The sequence below is a fragment of the Syngnathus typhle genome, linkage group LG1 (assembly GCF_033458585.1).
Source record: "Syngnathus typhle isolate RoL2023-S1 ecotype Sweden linkage group LG1, RoL_Styp_1.0, whole genome shotgun sequence".
Taxonomy (NCBI): Eukaryota; Metazoa; Chordata; class Actinopteri; order Syngnathiformes; family Syngnathidae; genus Syngnathus; species Syngnathus typhle.
Genome location: NC_083738.1, coordinates 7006282 through 7020762, shown reverse-complemented (window position 1 = coordinate 7020762; position 14481 = coordinate 7006282).

Sequence of the window (14481 nt, the reverse complement as noted above, 5' to 3'; positions counted from 1 at the left end):
CAATACAACACTATTACAATCGAGCGTTCTACATGTGTATAAAGCAATTAGACAAAAAAAGACTTTGGAGTTGATAAGTCTTTTGAAAATGTAAGTAGGTTTAAGTGCTAGATAAGCAGGAGGAGTAAGGTCATCGAATGAGAGATAGATAGATAAAGTGAAGAAAGCCAAGGGGGTAAATCACAAGATCTGGATCGCATATCAATCACTTTCCACCCACCTGTGTTTTCCTCAAGGTCATCAAGAAAGCCATTTTCACAATGAAGTAAGCGACTAACTTGAGTTTGTTAATTACTCCAGTGACAGCTGCCTGACCTCCCATGAACATCACACAAAAGTGGATTATGCCATGATAAGATTTAGTAGTACAGTCCCAGCCTGGACCACAGACATTTGCATTTTATGCATAAACATTTTGAAAGTACAGACAATCACAAATACTGCAAATGCAAAACTGTGCACAAGGCCACCTTTGAAAGTGAAAGGTGAAACGCTGTGAAACGATGACAGAGACAATAGACGTGCCCATGACCATGACGTGACCATGAAATCCAGGCAGTATAAGAAATGTAATTGGAAGATGACGGAAAAGGTGAATCATTACAGAGGTGGAGTTTGTCTCAGATGATTGTTTACCCTGCAAATAACATCTGAAGAGAAGTGTCATAATGTAGCTGTACTGCAAATGAAAATCACATTTGCTTAACTGTAGGCTATTGACAATAAATCACAAAGAATTTATTCCATAACAAATTAAAGGGAAAGATTGTCAGTATTGAAACATTACTAGCAAGAATTGAACGTACCCTCAGTTCATTCATCACACCCACACTCCAGTTTTTGGCCAACACCATTGCCCTCGCTCATTATTACGTAAGAGTCGTAATGTGCTTTGTAAACATCGAATGTTAGTCACGGCTGCTGCCCTGGTAACAGAACTAACTAACTAACTAACTAGATGGATACATTTATCGATCAAGAGATTGGAGTTGAGAATGCAGGTTGCAGAACATTATTTTTAGTGGTGTTTTATTTTGAAGTCTGAGAAGAGAAAACCTGGCATCCTTGAACGAAAGTCAACTGCCGTTCAAAATCGTTCATTGGCGCCATAATGAGTGTGTTCTCAAAAACGTTCACCAAGCAAACATGTTCATTTCATGGACGTTCAAATTTTGAACGAGTTCATAAACTTTCATTCATTAAACACGTTCAGGTACAACACTGTAAGGCTCTGAGGATATATCATTCTTCGTTGCAGGTAGGCACAGTTTTTTGTTGTTGTTGCATTTTTAAAATATATTTTAAAATCTCACATATTCAGCGGAGCTGCCGTGAGGTACACATGCACCATACCAATCAATAACTGTGAAACTGTGAACATTTTCACCTTCCTTGTTCTCCTTTATGTGCGCTCTGTCATGTGCTAGAATATAAATAAAAGGGTGAGGGACAATCCACCGGGGTGCCACAGAGCCTCTGTTTATTAGACTAATCCTGAAATCCACATTCTGCAGGCCTCGCAAACTCCTCACAAAGCTCTAATCTGAGTCAAAACAAAGAGATTCGATATGACATGGTCCGTCCCTCTGCGACTGTTAGCGTGGGTTTGGGGTGAAGTGCACATGCCGGAAAAACCCACTGGCACGATTGCATGATCTTGCTCGTCACACCCATATTTGGTAAAGACTGATTTGCGCATTGCAAATCCTTGCACAACGCACATCTTGGGTCCTGTGAATGCAGGCTGGCTGCGACAAGTCAGGCAGTTAGAGCCAAGATGCAAACAAACTGGGTAATTACACATAGCTCAAAAACTCACAGGAGACATGACAGGGAAGATGAGAATAAGCTGTGGTAAAAAGACAAAGCAACAGTGTGGAGGTTATAACCAGAATAAGTAAAGTTTATAATATAGACACAACATGACGTGGAAAAAAAGAGTCAATTTGATTTGGAACGAATGCCAGCACGCATTTTGGATACACATCTGCAACAGTTATTGAAAAAGCAAATGCCTAATCAGCCAGTAATGTGGCAGAGACTCAGTGAGCATGCACACAAGGTCGCTGGGATCTGCTCAAATCCAAACCAAGCATTAAAAGGAAAACAAAGTGAGTGAATTTGGCAATGGTTGTTGATGCCAGACGGGTTAAGTTTGAAACAGTTGATCCACAAGGATTTTCATCCCAAACAGAGCCTTGGTTTACTGACAATTCCCAGACAAAAGCAAATGAACAAAATATTTTTTGTTTTCATCTCATGAATATTGTCATATTGCTTTAGAAGGCAGATTGAAGATTGATCAAACAAGTTCATTTTATATGAGTAAATTAAGGCTCATTATTATCATCATTATTATTATTCCATTGATTAATCAGAGAGTATTTATTTAAAATTATAATGTATTGTAAGACACAATTTTCTTGATGACTGTTTATGAAGCTATGTGGTGTTTATTTGGTATTTTTAAAAAATCAAACAGAACTAAAGGATGGCTTTAGAGCAGAGGTAGAGCGGGTCGTTCAGTAACCAGGGTCGGCTGTTCAAATTCCACTTTGTCTGACTCATGGACCGTTGTGTTCTTGGGCAAGGCACTTCACCCACCTTGACTCTATGCCTCTCAAACTGGGGTATGACTGGGTGTGAATGTTTGGTGGTGGTCGGAAGGGCTGTTGGCGCACACTGGGAGCCATGCTCCCGTCAGCCCTGCCCAGGACAGCTTTGGCTACAAAATGTAGTTTACCAGCACCAGAGTGTCAACGTGGTAGTGCATAAATAATGTAGTGTGCAAAATAAAATGTATAAATCTTGTGTGTTATTATTAAATAAAGAATATTTAAGAAACATCACGCAAATAGAGCTATTGACCAGTTACTGACAATGCAAAGGGTCACACTTTGGATGGGTTAAATGCAGAGGACAAATTTCACCACACCCAGATGTGTGTGTGACGATCATTGGGACTTTAACTTTAACTTAACTTTAACTTTTGGGCTTCAGGTTCAGCTACATGTGAGTTACGGGCTATTCATATTATGACTGCAAATAACTATTATTTTGTAATGGATTAAGATTAGTACTTATTTTTTCCATCAATTCACAATGTTTCCAGAAAGAAAAAGTATTGTTTTCCAACATAATAGCAGATGTTTGCAAATATCTGACGTTGATTAAAGACAATGATAATCAGTTAGCTTTTCGCTTTGACAAGTGACTATTTTTATTTATTTTTGAGAGGTTAAAAGGATTTAGACAATTTTAGGCTAAACGTGATTGACTGATTCTGAAAAAAAAAAGGGCTTTGAGACAACTAAACTTACTTACATTAGTTAGAAATGCATTTGATAGAAGGTTGGCTTAGTGTTTCTTATAAACAAATTTTAATTGATGTGTTTACAACTATACAGCACGTACTCACTCACTTTTTGTGAGTCACTTGTGCATGCTGAAAGGGATTTTTCACACATTACAAGAGTTGAAAATTTTAGTTGTCTAGTCTGATCCAATGTTGACATTGGATATCGGTCCGATATCAGACCTAAAACACAGTCTTGGATTTCATTGATCTAATTCCCAAAACCATTCCAGACTGCACTTGTTTATTTTCTCCTGATCCTCATGGTATTGTGTATCTATTTAATTCAATTGCAGTGCGCTAACGTTTGAGGTTAATTTTACAGTGCCTTGCGATCTATCCAAGACTTGTACCTGTCCAGGACCAGGAAACGTGCAAGGGACATCTCTACAGACCCTTCTCACCCAGGTCTGTTTAAACTACTCCCCTCCGGACGGCGTTATAGAGCTCGGTACGCCAAAACCAGCAGACACAGAGACAGCTTCTTCCCCCAGGCTGTTGCTCTGATGAACTCACACCACTCTTAGAGTCTCAGAGTCATTACTGTGCAATAACATCCTGCTATTCACACCTTTTTTGGATTTGTCTACACTGTTTGTACTATGTGTCCTCTCTGCATCCATTGCAGCCTGGTCATCCTGGAAGAGGGACCTCCCATCTGTGGTCTCTTCTCAAGGTTTCTCATTTCCCCTAGCTGGAGTTTTGAGTTTTTCCTTGCCCTTTTGGGAGTTTAAGATCAGGGGATGTTTGAGAATATTTGCCATTTTTCACATGTCCTGAGTGTTGTTAGTCACCTAAATGTTGAACAGAGGGTGTGATTTGCCGAAGTCAAATTCCTTGTTTGGCAGGCTCAAACATGGCAAATAAAAGAACTCTTGAATCTTGGATCTAGAAAGTATTCGTCCCCTTGAACATTTCGCCACATTCCAGGCTTCAAACATAAGGATATAAAATTTTCTTTTTTTGTCAAGAATCAACGACAGGTGGGACACAATCGTGAAGTGGAACGAAATTGATTGGATAATTTAAACCATTTTAACAAATAAAAAACTGAAAAGTGGGGCGTGCAATATTATTCGGCCCCCTTGCTCTAATACTTTGTAGCGCCACCTTTTGCTGCAATTACAGCTGCAAGTCGCTTGGGGTATGTCTCTATGAGTTTTGCACATCGAGAGACTGGAATTCTTGCCCATTCTTCCTTGCAAAACAGCTCGAGCTCAGTGAGGTTGGATGGAGAGCGTTTGTGAACAGGAGTCTTCAGTTCTTTCCACAGATTCTCGATTGGATTCAGGTCTGGACTTTGACTTGGCCATTCTAACACTTGGATACGTCTATTTGTGAACCATTCCATTGTAGATTTGGCTTTATGTTTTGGATCATTGTCCTGTTGGAAGATAAATCTCCGTCCCAGTCTCAGGTCTTTTGCAGACTCCAACAGGTTTTCTTCCAGAATGGTCCTTTATTTGGCTCCATCCATCTTTCCATCAATTTCAGCCATCTTCCCTGTCCCTGCTGAAATCTTTCTGTATCCAAATCCGGCTTTAAACTTCTCCACAACAGTATCTCGGACCTGCCTGGTGTGTTCCTTTGTCTTCATGGTTCTTTCTGCGCTTTAAACAGAACCCTGAGACTATCAAAGAGCAGGTGCATTTATAGGGAGACTTGATACCACACACGTGCATTCTATTTATCATCATCAGTCATTTAGGACAACATTGGATAATTCAAAGATTCTCACTGAACCTCTGGAGTGAGTTTTTCTGCACTGAAAGTAAAGGGGCCGAATAATATTGCACGCCCCACTTTTCAGTTTTTTATTTGTTAAAAAGGTTTAAATTATCCAATCAATTTCGTTCCACTTCACGACTGTGTCCCACTTGTTGATTCTAGACAAAAAAATTAAATTTTATATCTTTATGTTTGAAGCCTGAAATGTGGCGAAATGTTGAAAGGTTCAAGCGGGCCGAATACTTTCGCAAGGCACTGTATGTAACCCAAATATTTGCAATTATCAGGTCACATTTTGCTGACCAACTGAATAGTTATCACTTGACCAAGTCTCTTCTAATGGTTCATACTGTCGGATTGATATCGGTATTATATGATATTGACTCCAGACTTTGTGTCGGACGGGGAAAGCTTGTCTTGGAACATGCCTTGAAAAGACTAGAATTTTATATAATTTAACATATTATAAAATGCTGTACACATTAACCACTAATTGATTGTGTTATTACGAATTAGAAAATAATGATCCCATTTAGAACGTGTGATATTTCACAAAATGTTAAAAGAATCCTGGTTAGGTTAAAATAATCGTACCATTTGGGTTTTTCTTCATGGTCACATAGTGCTGAAGCAGTAGAAATCCTATCCATGAACAAAGACAGACACATCTTGGTACATTTAGCATTTTGTAAATGAATAAGTCATGCATATTACTTGAATCTAAGATGAACCAGGACTAAAAAAACAAATCCACTTAAAATCGTACACTCTTATTTTGAGGCAACAGTGCACATATGAATCAGCTGTGAGAGCCTTTTCATTCTTTTTCTCAAAAAAGTTGGATTTTGTGTGCATGCAATAATACTGTGTTGAAAGTGCATTAATTTAATTGTAAATGTACATGTGTTTAAGTGTTTAAGTGTTTAAGTAACAGTGAGTACAACGAGCATCTGTAGCATGTAATAATGTTTACTGGGGGGTTCAGTTCATTTAATGGCTATGTTCACATAATTACCAGGATTAGTGAGCTGTGTCTTTATGAGAACCCTGTAAAGATTTGTGCCATTGTTACAGTAAATAATGCAACCATGTGGCACCTTTCAATAAATCCTCTGTCATCAAAATTGTGGCTACAACTTCAGCCAGACAATGTATTGTTTTATTATGGATAAGAAGAATACAACCTAACAGCTGTAACAGCCGCTTCTTTGCGCTTGCTGCCTCATGTATGCTGCTGCAAAAAAAAAAACACAACCACCATAAATTCCACATGATACAGTAGAGACGTCTTAGCCGATAAAACATTTACTTTAATTGCTATTGACTTCCACTTAATCATAACGTTTGTCTTAAAGGGGAGCATGTCAAATCCAAGATGCTGCTTTGAGAGCTACACTGGCTATTGTGTTTGAAATTATTATTTTGTGATGCCACCACAAGTGATGGCGGACAGTAAAAACATGAATCCCAACCGTAAATTTAAAATGTGCACGATATTGGTAGTGGAGCCATTATATGGACACAAACATTCACGTGTCCATACTATTTGTTTTATATTTATATGATTTTGTGTAAATATAGTAGACTGGGTCCATGTCTTTCATTTGACCACAAACCACATGATTGAAACATTGACAGCAATCTGAAGTCAGACACTGTTAGTTTACCGTATTTTCCGCACTATAAGGCGCACCGGATTATGAGGCGCACCTTCAATACATGGCCCATTTTAAAATTTTGTCCATATATAAAGCGCGCCGGATTATAGACTGCGCCGGTTTATAAGGCGCGCCTTCAATGAATGGCCAATTTTAAAACTTTGTCCATATATAAGATATAAAGATTTGGCCCGCGGGCCGGACTTTGGACACGCCTGCTGTAGTGGCTCATTGGTCCATATATAAGGCGCACCTGATTATAAGGCGCACTGTAGGCTTTTGAGAAAATTTGAGGTTTTTAGGTGCGCTTTATAGTGCGGAAGATACAGTATATGGCTAATAAAGCTACGCTGCTTGTTCTTTTGTCACTGAAGGAATTCCCTTTCATCCTAATTAAGTTCAATCTAATGTGCACACACTATTTCACCTCTACCCTTGGACAAAGCTGCAATGCAGAGAATCGGGGCGAACTTTGCAGTAAAGCTACCAGTGAGTTATTAAAACACTGACAAGATAGGCGTTCGGTCGGCAAGGGAAAGGGCCGAGATTTAATAACTCAGTGTCATGCCTTGACATTCTTACCATCTGTCTGAGTAAAATATTCATATGTGCAATAAATGTCGCTGGGGACAGACGGTGACACTGTCTAATTAACACTATGACAGAGGTGACACTTGAAGGGCTTTGGCTGATTTTAACTGTACAACATGTTTCGCTGTGCCCATGTCACCCAAGAATTCTATTGTATAGGCGGAGGTGAACCTTTGAGGAGCGCTGAAGTCAATTCAACTTTCACACCATCTCTCGGAAAGTTACTGATTGTTCAACAAAATTGCTGGGTGGAGCAATAAGACACATCAAAACGTGCAAGTGACAGCAGGCTGTATAGAACTCAAGAGTAAGAAAACCCTGCAGTGAGGAAATGCCAAATAAGCGTCATTTCCTTGGGCTGACATGTCAAAAAGCCACAGAACAGTGAGGGTAGACATTTCCCTGACTTACATAGGGTGTCTTCAATCCAGGTAGACACATCTGGGTCACAATAAGCCACAGTGATTCATACCTGAACTTGAGTCAAGTTATTTTTCTCCTACATTGATTGTCATTGCCTGTGGGGTAAAAGCCATCAAAGTTGGGAAATTGTGCATGCGCTGTTAAGATTAAAAATAATCAAAGAAGAAATAAGGGTGCCTGAGAAGAAACTTAATTTGAAGCTCTCTGCTGCATTTATGTTTGCCTACATCTGAGTACATCTAAAAACCTAATCTTAGAGGCATCACATTCAGGGGTGGGCATATCACATACCTTTGAATCAATTATTCGGAGGCTTGTCAATCATATTTTATGAATCTCACGTTCAAATGAATGAGGTTGTGCTGTGTAAGTGTGAGAGCTCTGCAACAATGGAGGCACAATGGTTTTCAAGACTTGGTAGCAAACAGCAGAAAGAGCTTGTGATGTACAAATAGAAAATGAAAAATCTCTAATACTTCAGTCATTAAAGATAATGTAGTTTATTATTAACAGGAGAAGCAAAAGTAACAAGTAACTAAACCATTGAGACTGTCAAAATGATACGTGGGAATTACTTTAGCTTTTTTCTTAAGAGCAGCAGCATGCCACGCTGTTCTCTCAGACACCCAGGACTGTAGTTCTTTTTGTAGACCACACATTTTCTAATTTTCATATCAGTGCAAGGCAGTGCATGTTTGCCAGCTTGGCAAACTGGTCTCTGCCAAGCAGGGTGGGCCAGCGCAGCAGAAGGAGTACCTTGGGGATGTGCATGGCACAATGACAATTTGGTGGCAGAAAGTCCATTTAAACCCTACTCAAACCACGTGGCAGATGCAGGGTACACAGGAACTGTATACTGTACTCACAGTTCGACACCTGTGATTTTTTTTTTTTTCAATAAAAAAAAAAATGCTTTATTGTTTTCATAGAAAATGCTTAATGGCAATATCCATCCATAATCCGCTTTTTCCTCATAAAGCAGTCTCTGGGCAGTAGGCAGGTACACCCTGAACAGGTCACCAGACAATCACAAGGCACACCATTTACACCAACACACCAACAAGCAACGCCCACACAGGAGGCTGAAGCCGGAATTGATTCCTGCAACTCTGAGCAGTGAGGCAGTGAGGCGTACATATGAACCAGTCCGCCACCATGTGGTCCCTTATTGGTTATATATATCTAGTATATATACCGTATTGGCCCGAATATAAGACGGTAATTTTTGCATTGAAATACGACTGAAAAAGTGGGGGTTGTCTTACATTTGGGGTCTAGACATCAGAGATGGGACCAAGTCACACATGTGCGAGTCTCAAGTAAGTCTCAAGTCTTAACCTTCAACTCTCAAGTAAGTCCCAAGTCATTTTTTTCTTGGGCAAGTCAAGTCAAGTCAAGTGCTTAAATAGGTCAAGTCAAGTCCAAGTCTAGTCCTTAAATAGGTCAAGTCCAAGTCAAGTCACCTTATTATTGCAATTTTTCCCACATAATCTGATTTTAGTAGTGAAAGGACAAGATATTAGTAACTTTAAGTAACCATCATTGTCCAATGTGTCTAACCTGTTTAAAAAATATGACAATAATTTGGATTTGCACTGTAATTACTGATATTCAGTAAAATGCACCATTAAATCATATTTACTTAATTCAGTTTCATCATCATATTCATTGCATTAAAGCTGTATATACACACCTATTTAGATAAATGAAAAGCACTTACTTGGCAGAATGGCTCTTCAAATGACGGACAAACTTTGAGGTTGTCGTCTGGCTGTCCGAAATGTTTTTGTTGCATATCCCGCACTGTGCTGTCCGTCTTTTGCCGTCATAAAAGTAATATCGATAGCCGAAGGTGATGACTCCCGGTACCCGGTTTCAAATTTACTGTAATTAAATTCTGTATAAAAATTAAATTTGGTATTCAAAAATTATTTTTTCAAACTTGCTTTTTTTCTCGAATACATTGTTCTAATCATTTGTTTCAGATTTACTGTAATTATATTCTGTATAAAAATTAAATTTGGTATTCAAAAAGTAGTTTTTCAAACTTGAGTCTTGAAAAAGAAGGGGGTCGTCTTATAATCAGGGTTGTCTCATATTCCAATACGGTGTGTGTGTATATATATATATATATATATATATATATATATATATATATATATATATATATATATATATGTATACGAGACTCACATGGTAGCTTGGGGCCAGGAGCTCCATCACGGCCAGCAGATCCCTCATTACCAGGGGAAAAATGTATACGAGACTCGTATGGCGTTCCTCCATGAGAAGTGGGCTACTGGAACAAGGCGGAAATGGGCGAGATGTGAGAACCTAACACTGTTGGAGTGCTACTACTCCAGTAAACCAAGTCAGAGGGGGTACATGAAGAGAATGTGGGAGCAATGGAAGGAGCGATATCCACACTCAACACTAACCACTAAACAACTACTGACTCAGTGCTCCAATATCCAGAAACGACAATTGATATCACAACTTGAGATTGACGAGGTACAACACAGATGCCAAGACAAACGGGAACCCGAATTCCGGGTCAGAGAGGAGTCAACATCAACTGCCCAAGAAATTGGGTACACAGCCCCAAGAGGTGATGCAAGCCTGAACAAGACAGCAACTGACCTGAAGGATAAGATCATGACTCGAATGAACAGCGGCCAACCGCGACGCCAACTACAAAGGTTAAGTGAAGCACCACCAGAAGGTCTGGTTGAAGATCTGAATGCAGCACTGAGAGCAATCCCTACAACCACCATCACTGAAACCAATGAGTTGATATACACTTCAGCAACAGTGATCCTGGAGATGCTTGGTTACAAGAGCAATATCAAGCATGAGATACAAGACCCACCATGGAAAAGAAGGTTGGAGGCTAAGATCAAGACAGTGCGGAGAGACGTGAGCCAACTATCAGAGATCCAGAAAGGTGCAATGAAGAAACCAGCACCCAAGAAGTACAGCCAGATGAACGTACCTGAAGCACTGGAGACTGCCAAACAGAGGCTCCTAGCCCTGTCCAGCCGCCTAAAGAGATACACAAGAGAAAGTGAAGCCAGGCGAATAAACAGGCTCTTCACAACCCAACCAGGAAAAGTGTACTCTCAATGGCAGGGTAACAACAGCAGAACAGACCCACCAAGGCTGGAGACTGTGCAATACTGGAAGGGCATATGGGAGAAGGACATATCACACAACAGTGAGGCACAATGGCTAGTCTCTCTAAGAGAAGACCACAGCAACCACCCTGAGCAGAACCCAGTTACCATCACTGTGGCAGACATCCAAGAGAGAGTCTCAGGTATGAAGAACTGGACAGCACCCGGGCCAGATATGATCCATGCCTACTGGATTAAGAAGCTCACTGCACTCCATGAGCGCCTAGCAGAACAAATGAACCAGCTACTAAAAGTTGGAACTCACCCCGAATGGTTAACTGAAGGACGCACAATCCTGATCCTGAAGGATCCCACAAAGGGTACAGTCCCATCCAACTATCGGCCAATAACCTGTCTCCCTACAACATGGAAGATCATGTCAGGCATCATAGCGGCTAAGATAAGTGTACACATGGCTCAATACATGAGCACAACATAGAAAGGCATAGGCAGCAATACCAGAGGAGCCAAACACCAGCTGCTGGTTGACGGAACAGTCGCCCGAGACTGCAAGACTCGACACACCAACCTGTGCACTGCCTGGATTGATTACAAGAAAGCCTACGACTCCATGCCACACTCATGGATCACTGAATGCTTGGAACTGTACAACATCAACAGGAACCTGAGAGCCTTCATTGCAAACTCGATGGGACTGTGGAAAACAACCCTTGAGGCCAACTACAAGCCAATTGCACAAGTCTCCATCAAATGTGGCATATACCAAGGAGATGCTCTGTCCCCACTGCTGTTCTGCATAGGTCTGAACCCCCTCAGCCAAATAATCAACAAGACTGGCTACGGATACCGACTCAAAAATGGAGCCACCATCAGTCACCTCCTATACATGGATGACATAAAGTTGTATGCCAAGAGCGAGCGAGACATCGATTCACTGATCCACACAACCAGGATCTACAGCACAGACATTGGAATGTCATTCGGACTAGAGAAGTGCGGTCGCATGGTGACAAAGAGAGGGAAGGTAGTCCATACAGAAGGGGTCTCACTCCCAGACATTGAGGACAGCTACAAGTACCTTGGTATCCAACAAGCAAATGGCAACCTCGATGAAGCCACAAGGAGAGGAGCCACAGCCAAATACCTACAACGAGTAAGGCAAGTCCTCAGAAGTCAGCTAATTGGCAAGAACAAGATCCGGGCAATAAACAGCTACGCCCTGCCAGTCATCAGATACCCTGCAGGAATAATAAGCTGGCCAAAGGAAGAGACGCAAACCACAGATGTCAAGACACGGAAGCTCCTAACCATGCACGGAGGGTTCCACCCTAAGTCCAGCACCCTGAGACTGTACACTAGCCGTAAAGAAGGAGGCCGAGGACTACTGAGTGTTAGAGCCACTGTTCGGGATGAAACAGCCAAGATCCATGAGTACATCAAGGAAAAGGCCCGAACGGATGACGTGCTCAGTGAATGTCTCAGACAATGGCAAACAGAGGAAGAGTGGCTAGAGACACCATCATGGGAGGACAAACCCCTACATGGGATGTACCATCGGCAGATAAGTGAAGTGGCTGACATCAAGAAATCCTACCAATGGCTGGAAAAAGCTGGACTGAAGGACAGCACAGAGGCACTCATCATGGCTGCACAGGAACAGGCTCTGAACACCAGAGCAATAGAGGCCAAGATCTACCACACCAGACAAGACCCAAGGTGTAGGCTGTGCAAAGAGGCCCCTGAGACAGTCCAGCACATAACAGCAGGGTGTAAGATGCTAGCAGGGAAAGCATACATGGAACGTCATAACCAAGTGGCTGGCATAGTGTACAGGAACATCTGTGCAGAGTATGGACTGGAAGCCCCAAGTTCAAAGTGGGAAGCACCCCCTAAGGTGGCAGAGAACGGGCGAGCCAAGATCCTGTGGGACTTCCAGATCCAGACTGACAAGATGGTGATGGCGAACCAACCGGACATTGTGGTGGTGGACAAACAGCAGAAGAAGGCCGTTGTAGTGGATGTAGCAATACCAAGCGATGGCAACATCAGGAAAAAAGAACTTGAGAAGCTAGAGAAATACCAGGGCCTCAAAGAAGAGCTTGAGAAGGCCTGGAAAGTGAAGGCCTCGGTGGTGCCCGTGGTCATTGGGGCACTTGGGGCAGTGACCCCCAAACTGGAGGAGTGGCTACAGCAGATTCCAGGAACAACATCAGACATCTCAGTCCAGAAGAGTGCAGTGCTAGGAACAGCCAAAATACTGCGCAGAACCCTCAAGCTCCCAGGCCTCTGGTAGAGGACCCGAGCTTGGAGTGGGAGACCACCCGCGGAGGGTGAGAGGGGATTTTTTTATATATATATATATATACGATGTATATATGTACCGTATTTTTCGGACTAAAAGTCGCTCCGGAATATAGGTCGCATTAGCCATAAAATGCACAATAACGTGAAAAAAAACATAGATAAGTCGCTCTGGAGTATAAGTCGCATTTTGGGGGACGTCAGCCTCGTCGTTATTCCACAGATCTAGTACATAACTAGATTGTAGCGTTAACAAAGTACAAGGAAAGACGTGGGTTTATATATATAGACAGCTCTTTATTTAACAAAACAAGAGTTCAACGAGCCAACAACTACTGAACTGTAACGATAAAAACATATACAAGTTGCCACACGAAATAAAATATATCAAATCACTATAACATAATTAGTTAACCGCCACAATGCCCCAAGCACCGGCGTCGACTTCGAGGCATGTGGCAGCGTGGACTTCCATCCCCGGAGGTGGCACTTCCAGCCACAGCGGTGGAAGAGACCTCCATAGAATAGGACCGGGCGTGTGTAAAAGCCATGTCCGAGCCCCATCCACCGTCCCCGGACAGCCACCCGGCCGAGCACCGGCCCCTGACTTCCATCCACGGAGGTGAAAGAGAGATCCGTAGAGTCGGAGTCAGCTTTATTATCAATTCCTTGCGTGCGTAAAAGCCATAATAGTTTTTCAAACCTTCTGTGTCACTCCAAATCCTTAAATCCTTCAAACTCTTCGTCCCCCGTGTCACTTAGAAACAAAGCAGCTAATGATGCCGGTAGTACGTGGGGCCCTTCGTCATCTTCGTCATACCGTGATCAATCTTTGTCCTTTTTGTAAACAACCGCCGCACTAGCCGCGCCGCGCTGCTGACGTAACTTGAAATTCAAATTACAGTAATCCCTTGCTACATCGCGGTTTGTTTATCACCGTTTCTTATAGTCCGAAAATTACGGTATATGAAATAGGATAAAAAGAGCACTGACAAAAGAGCACTGAAAAAAAGCGCACTGACAAGGTTGTCCATGCATACACAACACGTGCCCTCTAGATGTAACCTACACAGTTGTGAAAACAGCAAGCAAACACATTCAGTGACACACTGAAAAAGTGGGCAGCTCTCCAGTCCCCGAGGGAACAATCAGGGGCGTTAGGTGTCTTGCCGTGCCTTGAATGCAATTTATCTTCTTTTGTCACTGCCAACCCTGAAGGCAAGTTGGTTCAATGTTCATGAGTATCATTATGAAAAAGAATTGTATTCAACAAATCCAGAAAAATATATTT